The sequence below is a fragment of the Maniola jurtina genome, chromosome 21 (genome assembly GCF_905333055.1).
Source record: "Maniola jurtina chromosome 21, ilManJurt1.1, whole genome shotgun sequence".
In the NCBI taxonomy this organism is placed as follows: Eukaryota; Metazoa; Arthropoda; class Insecta; order Lepidoptera; family Nymphalidae; genus Maniola; species Maniola jurtina.
Window position 1 is genome coordinate 8966934 of NC_060049.1, and position 6510 is coordinate 8973443.

Here is a 6510-nt window from a genome sequence, read left to right on the forward strand (position 1 = left end):
TAACAAGTTGTTATTGTTAATGTAATCAAACACACGATTAGAAAGTATTAAACAACCAACTGATTTGACCCTTATGATGATTCATTCGTTGAAGAAAAAAATTGAGTGACACATATTATATGCACAGAATAAGCATTAGAGAGGCAAAAATATTGATATTTTCAAAACTTTTTAATTGGGTCAAATTATTTTTAGGGTTTCGTACCTCTAAACAAAAAAAGGAATCCATATTATAGGATCACTTCGTTGTCTGTCTGTCTGTCTGTTATCTATCACTAATATTATAAAGAGGTAAAGTTCGTAAGTTTGTTTGTAAGAAGTAATTTCTGGAACTAAAGTCCCGATTTTGAAAATTCACCATTATCTTTCACCATTAGAAAGCTACTTTATTCCTGAGTGACGTAGGCTATAAATTATAAATTTTTATTACGCGGACGAAATCACGGGTTAAAGCTAATGCATTACATGCTTGATAACAAAATATGTAAAGCACATCGTAATGATGGTGTTACATAGTACAACTATTGGCAAAGTAGGGCAGCAGTGTGATAAGGTCAATCGAGGTCACCGCGCGGTTGGCGCTCTTATCACCCAAGTGGATCCTACGCCCTTGTCGACGCTGTTCAGATAACGTTTACATAATTCAAAAAACCGGCCAAGTGCGAGTCAGACTCGCGCACTGAGGGTTCCATACTCGGGTATTTTTCCAACATTTTGCACGATAATACATAAAAATAAATAAAAATCTGTTTTAGGATGTACAAGTAAAGCCCTTTCATATGATACCCCACTTGGTATAGTTATCTTATATTGAAAATTGAAACACATTTTTCACACAACACAAACAAATTCGCGGTTTTCAGATTTATTTCTGTACTTGTGCTATAAGACCTACCTACCTACCAAATTTCATGATTCTAGGTCAACGGGAAGTACCCTATAGGTTTCTTGACAGAAGACAGACAGACAGACAACAAAGTGATCCTATAAGGGTTCCATTTTTCCTTTTGAGGTACGGAACCCTAATAAACAAAATCACTAACCATATACTAAATCACTAACCATATTAAGTTATATCATTATAAAAATATGTAAAAGTGTATTTGTTTGTAGTTTGCCGCCAAAGAGCAACATATTGATAAGGCTTATTGCTGGATATAATTAAAGACAAAGTGATATTGGCTACTTTTTATCCCCCGACCCAAAAGAGGGGTGTTATAAATTTGACGTGTGTATCTGTGTATCTGTCTGTGGCATCGTAGCTCCTAAAGTAAGGAACTGATTTTAATTCACTTTTTTTTGTTTGAAAGGAGGCTTAATCGAGAGTGTTCTTAGCTATAATCCAACAAAATCGGTTCAGCCGTTTGAAAGTTATCAGCTCTTTTCTAGTTACTGTAACCTTAACTTGTTGGGGGTGTTATAAATTTTTAATTTACATTTGTTATCCCGAACAATAATTGTACCACAGGATTCGCGAATGAATTCGTGGGTATCTAAACTTGTCAAATATGGCTTGGATGAGTATGAGAATTCATAATTAAAATGTAGGGCAACAGTAGGTATGATAAGGTCAAAAGAGGTCGCCGCGGAGTTGGCGCTCTTATCATTCAAGTGGATCCTACGTCCTTGTCGACACTGTTCTGATAGCTTTTACGATGGGAATTGGAATGTACCGAGTGCCTACACATCACATAATTCGAAATTCAAATATAAACAGACACTTTATAAAGTGTCTCTCTGTGCCTAAATAATATTCTTTCTTTAGATGACGAAGCATTGATACCCTAGTGCCTAGCCAAAATCATAAGCTTTGAAAAACTTAAATACACGCCACTAAGTCGTGGGCATCATCTCATTCTCTTAACCCATTGCCGGCCCACTACTGAGTACGGGTGCCCTCTCAGAACAAGAAGGGTTTAGGCTATAGTCCACCACGCTGGCCAATACGGATTGACAGGCTACACGCACCTTTAAGAACATTATGGTAATCATTTTATTCATCGTTTAATACCTAGTAGGTAAGTGATATTTGGTAGCTAAAAAAACTCGCAAAGGTCGATGAACTTTGACCCTACATAACCCCCTGTAGTCATCACACAACTAAAAATAACTTCTTAAATCACGTTACATCAATATCATTTACAAATCCAATATGAAATCATCAGCGTCAATCTTAATAATACTGGAGCTCATGACACAATTTCATTACACGAAGTGCAATGAACTCTTGCTAACTACTGCGACCACTGACCTTTTCTAATACAAGTAGGTACGCTGGACTCGCGATTGCCTACCAGGTTTTGAAACAACTTGACTATCGATATTTTGGGGCTATAACACCATATACATTACATTAAAGTTTAAATACTTATCGACGGCCCTTTAAATTTAATGTGTTTTTGTGTTTAGTGGTAAATTATTTGACGATTCAAAAGCACTTGTAAAAGTTTATTTGAATAAAAATCTATTCTATTCTATTCTAATACCATGCTATCCATACTAATATTATAAATGCGAAAGTGTGTCTGTCTGCCAGCTAGCTTTTCACAGTTCAAAAGTTAAACCAATTTTGATGAAAGGTACAGAGTTGCTTACATCCCAGGGGAAGGACATAGGCTACTTTTTATCCCGGATAATCAAAGAGTTCCCACGGAATTCTTAAAGACCCATTCGATTAATCGATTTGTATGAAATTTGGTACAGAGGTAGCTTGCAACCTGGAAACGGACATTGGCAACTTTTTATCCCGGAAAATCAAAGAGCTCCCACGGGATTTTTTAAAAACTTAATCCACGCGGACGAAGTCGCGGGCATCATCTGGTGTAGTTGTATTTAGTAGTTATATTTAATTTTAGTTAGTAGGTATATTTTGATCCAAGCGTCGCATTCGTCGCATCGGGGAACCACTAGTAGTGGTCATGGGTCAAAGCGACCAAAAAGAATGCCGAACTCTACTTTGATACTCATCTATCAAAAAAATCTTAATGGAAATTCTTATTAATTTTTCCAAACAAAATACAACGTAGAAACAAATTAAAAACAGACCAGAAAAGAAGCAAGAATATTGATTGCGAAACGTTTTTAAAAAGTTTATTGCCAACATGGCCGACCTTATAATTAAAGCACTTAGCAGGAAAGCTCCGTTCTCGATACATTCTTTTGTGAAATTTTGCAAAGAATTTCCAATTATTTATTGGAAATGGGAAAATGATTTTGCAAGATAATCTCTCTTTCTGCGTTGTATACCCATTGCTGTGGTTACCCCTTTAATTTATCATAGAACATGGATTAAGGTTTTTGAAAATTGGGTTCCGTACTCAGATATTTTTCCGTCATTATGCACGATAAATCAAAACCGTAATGCATAAAATAAACAAAAATCTGTTTCAGAATGTACAGATAAACCCCTGTCATATAATACCCCACTTGGTAGGTATAGTTATCTTACTTTGAAAATAGAAAATACTAATTTTATTTATTTATTCATGAACACATTTAAAAAAAACTTCCTGATGTAACCACAAATTCACGGTTTTCGGACTTTTTCCCTTTAGGTAAACGGGAAATACTTACCCTGTTGGATTTCTTGACAGCCACGACAGACGGAGAGATGGGTAGACAGACAGACAGATAGACAAACAGACAGACATACAGAAAACAAAGTGATTCTATAACGGTTCCGCTTTGCCTTTTGAGGTACGGAACTCTAAAAGACCTAATAATATTATTATTATTCAACGTAGTAGGTAGAAGAAGTAAGAACTCCGCACAGCGGAAGCTGCGGTCACTCGTAATTCATAATTAGGCTCGCTGCCTTCCAATATTGTTACTTATTCAGGGCACGCGGGAGCTGTTGAGATATGACTTCAGCCAAAAATGGGGAGAGAAAGACGCCATATTTTTATTTTCATAGTAGGTGTATCTTGATTATTTATAGACATTCCTAACCAGTGGTAGATGTAAAAGTACTTGTGAGTGTTTATTCAAATTTTATTGATCTAGACCTAATGACTCAAAATTTAATTAATTTTTAATTTAATTAATTAAATTAAAAATTTATAACACCCCCGACAAGTGATGGTTACAGTAACTAGAAAAGAGCTGATAACTTTCAAACGGCTGAACCGATTTTTTGGATTATAGCTAAGAACACTCTCGACTGACTTTTCTAACAAAAAATAAACTAAATTAAAATCGGTTCATTCGTCTAGAAGCTACGATGCCACAGACAGATACACAGATACACGTCGAACTTATAACACCCCTCTTTTTGGGTCGGGGGTTAAAAACTAAGCCAGATATTATAATTAAATATATATGTTATAAGAACACTATTATTTTAATAATAAGTGACAGTAAAAGTAACAATAATTACATCATTAATTGCGTATTCAGGTTAAGGAGAGTTACCACTGAGCTGCTACATAATATTACAACGGTGTTTGGTTTCCTTTTCGACACAGGTCGTATGTCGGCGCCGCTTTTACTTTCTTTTGACTGCTATGTCTATTTTCTTTTATCTGGCTTAAATAAATCAAGCCAGTAAATTAAAGTAACTATTTATTTTTCGGAGTTATGTGTTTTGATTTTAGGCAATTTTTTTTTAAATATTAGTCATTTTTAATCATGACTAACATTCCCTTTTCCCCTCCAACTAAGCGTTAAGCTTGTGCTAGGAGTAGGTACGACAATAGTGCAACGGGTGGGGCTTGAACCGCCAACCATTCGGATTTTAGTCCGCTCCTATAACCGTTGAGTTATTGAGGTTTAAATATTAATTTTTTATTAATATAATATTAAAATATATCACTTGCTTTCACGGTAAAGGATATTATCCTGAGGAAAGCTTCATGCCTGAATGTTCTCCATAGTGTTCTCAAAGGTGTGTGAAGTCTGCCAATCCGCACTTGGCCATCTTAGTAAACGATGGCCAAATCGCTTCTCATTCTGAGATCAGACCAGTGCTCTATAGTGAGACGGTGATGGGTTGATCATGATGATGAAATGACAGTAATTTAAAACTAAGTTAAAGTGAAATCGTCCTTTACATAAGAGGGGCTTATTCGTAGAGCGCTCCACACTAACGTATAGTTCGCGAAAGGTAAGTAAGTAAAAGTAAAATATTCTTTATTGTACACCAACAAGACAGTTTAATATATACGAGTAAATAACAATAAAGATTTATGTACAAGATGCGGCCTTATCGCTAAAATAGCGATCTCTTCCAGGCAACCTTAGGGTGAGGAGATAATAAAAAAGGTCGATATGGCAATCAGGGTTGGAACACCCCGCACACCCGCACAGCCCCCGGTGCGGGATAGCGCGGGTGACATGCGGGTGTGCGAGGCATTCCCTCGCCTCATTTTGCCACTCCGATTGCCATCTCGACCTGTCGCGTACTATAGTTAGTCTCTCAGTTGAATACTAATCAATCAAACTTAATGAACTTTAGTATAATTACTATACTAGGAACCAAAATCTATGTCTGTGATTTCTAGATTTCCGTCAATGTACCTACGCGCGCGAGTCGAAAACTTCAAGCCAAAAAAATATTAAATAATTAATATCCTAATTCCATGCTTAAAGCTTATCATTAACATGTGTAAATTAAGATTAATTAGGTATAACATCCCCGACAAGTGAAGGTTACAGTAACTAGAAAAGAGCTGATAACTTTCAACGGCTGAACCGATTTTCTCGGATCATAGCTAAGAACACTCTCGATCAAGCCACCTTTCAAACAAAAGAAACTAAATTAAAATCGGTTCATTATTTTAGGAGCTACGATGCCACAGACAGATACACAGATACACACGTCAAACTTATAACACCCCTCTTTTTGGGTCGGGGGGGTTAAAAAGATTAATACACGTAACACTAAAGTTACACTTATCAACACCAACTATAGTGTTCTATTTACTTTACTTATGTCATCGTATTCGCCACACGTTGCCGTAGAAACAAAGAAAGTGAACTCCACGTCACGTGTGTGTAATGCACATGACTGCTGTGACACACAGCTCATACGATTAACGATATTTTTTACCCGACTGCGGCAAAGCCAAAAGGAAGGGTTATGATTTTAGCAGTCTATGTATGTGTGTATGTATGTTTGTATCCAAATTCTGTGTGTTCCACAGTAGCGCGTAAACTACTGGGCCGATTTTGATGAATGAGGTGTCAATTGATTCATTGTAAAGGTCCGGGTGACATAGACTACATTTTATACGAAAAAAAGTTGACCGAGCGGTTGTTACATCAAGTAAATTTTTTGCTATCGTATCGAGTGGGAGGTCAAATGAAAGAGGAGAAAATTCTGAGTTCATAAATATAAATGTTCACAATATTAAAATGTACCAAGCGAAAGAAAAACAATTTAACTGTAATATTTCACCGTTTATTAAGACGATTGCAGTCGAGTTTTAGTTTTCAACTTTATCTTGTTAAACTAGTCAGTTCTGTGTATTCCAGCGTAAGATTGCGCAATTCTGTGTATGCACTCTAGTATTA